The sequence below is a fragment of the Berghia stephanieae genome, chromosome 6, assembly GCF_034508935.2.
Source record: "Berghia stephanieae isolate SIO BIC M18660-M18661 chromosome 6, UCSD_Bste_1.3, whole genome shotgun sequence".
Lineage (NCBI taxonomy): Eukaryota > Metazoa > Mollusca > Gastropoda > Nudibranchia > Aeolidiidae > Berghia > Berghia stephanieae.
In genome coordinates this window covers 50,512,434-50,514,357 of record NC_088365.1, presented here as the reverse complement: position 1 = coordinate 50,514,357, position 1,924 = coordinate 50,512,434, and the positions used below count along the sequence as shown (strand labels likewise).

Below are 1,924 nucleotides of genomic sequence, written 5' to 3'. Positions count from 1 at the left end.
ATTGTTACGATTTATTTCACATTATGTCATCTTACATTCAACAGCTTCCATTGGATTTTAATAATAATAATGATAATAATACAAAAGTTGATGAAATTCACTTTTAAATCCTTCATTCGCATTGCTAAGAAACTGAACTTTACTTCATATCAGTACAAATTCATAACATTTCCTTCTAAAACATCCAAGTGATGATTGAGAGAATATTATCAGTAAAAAGAAAAAAGAAAGTGCGACGGATTATCTGATCATGAAAATAATGATTGAAAAAAAAGAAGAAAATATCTTGCTGTATTGATGCTATGCATTTAGGTAAAATACTCACACCGCCCGTCAGCCGTACCAACTCACAAAACGGTGGGTGTGACCTTGAACGTTTATAGTCTGATTGATATAATTTAGTGGAGAAGTAATCACTAAAATGGCTGTCTGAAAACAATATTAAAGGGATGAGTGACGTCAATTTCGTTGCTTCTAAATTATTTTAATTTAACGAATCAGCTGGAACACCAAACAGGTTAAACATTTTTCTCTCTCAAAATAGCATTTTTAAAAATGTTAAGTGGCGCTAAAAATAATAATGAAAAGTTAAGAAGTTGATTTTCTACCAAAAAAAAAAAAAATAGAAAAAAAGGTTTATAATGCTGATTGTCTACATTGAAAAAAACCCCACAAGTTTTCGTGCGTGCCATAATAAAACACAAAATAATCGCACAATAATTTCATCTGAGAAAGTCGAACTAAATCTGATTTGTGTATTGCAATTAACTAAGTACACTATGTTTGTATCTGATTATTAAGACCAGTATAAGAAATGACTTCCCAAATGATTAGTTGTTTAAGCTACCGTATTTTTTTTTCAACAAATTAAAAACAGGATCTTCAATAATATTCGTCAACTTTAGCAAACAACTCATAAATTGGAAAAAACAAAACAAAAACAAACTAGTTTGATTATTGGACAGCTCAGTCATGCGTTCTGTTATTTTGAGCTCTGGGAAAAGCATACACAAGAACATCAGAATGCTGCCAAGTTTCAACCTTTTCTTACTATAATACATATTTTTCTAAGTATTTTTATAAGTTTAGTTACACATTTACCATTCTAATAGTTTCATCTTTTTATTAGATACATCTATATTATTTGTTTCTTTACAAAAAGTCAATAACTTCTTCTGTTCTTGATGTTTGAATTGATAGTTTGTTGTGTACTCTTGTTAGTCTGTTTCTTTTCTTCTTTTTTTTCTTTTTTCTTTTTCTTTTTTGGTGTTTTTTTTGTTTGTTTGTTTGTTTGATATAGTTGGGGAGTTTTACGCTCATATTGCCTGTAATCTTTTTGGAAGGTACATATTATCTTATTTCTTTTGCATCCCCCCCCCCCACAGAACTAAGCTCTCTGTGAGTTTTGTTACGCTATTGTAATGTGAGTATTTATTAGTTATTCTCATTGCAATCTCATTAATTAATTAATTTTTTTTACAACTTTTCCTAAAGTTGATGTGCCTTATATTAATTTAAAAGTCAACGATGTCATTCTTAAATATCATACATGCTAAATTACCATACTTTTCCATCGGGTAGACGAAGTGATCTGACCTTCCATAAAATATTCTGACCTCACAAACAAAAGATTGATAAAATATACAACATACTCTCAAACAGAAGCTTAGTCGTTTAGTTATAGCTTTTATATTTTGCTCCCCAACGATATTATACAAAGTCAAAAAAATAACCACATGCAAAAATATTTTCGAGAGCTGCACAAATGGGGCTTGAAGTAATAGTTCTTTTGTGAATTAAAAATAATTTACAACAATTATTTTCGACAATTATAGTATAAACAATGAAGGAGACTTGATATATTATTGTTTACTTGAATCGTCTAGAGATTTGTACAGCATGCTTTGTGGATGCTTACTGGCGT

General features: G+C 29.6%; 1 protein-coding gene across 1 annotated transcript in view; it reads right to left on the bottom strand.

Moving 5' to 3' along the window:
• Positions 1-1,266: 1,266 nt before the first annotated feature.
• LOC144975205 (uncharacterized) overlaps positions 1,267-1,924 on the bottom strand; it is a 26,334-nt gene continuing 25,676 nt past the window's right edge. Inside the window, exon 4 of the mRNA XM_078919046.1 lies at positions 1,267-1,924. This exon is cut by the window's right edge and continues 1,269 nt beyond it. The gene's annotated coding sequence lies outside the window, so the exon portion shown is untranslated.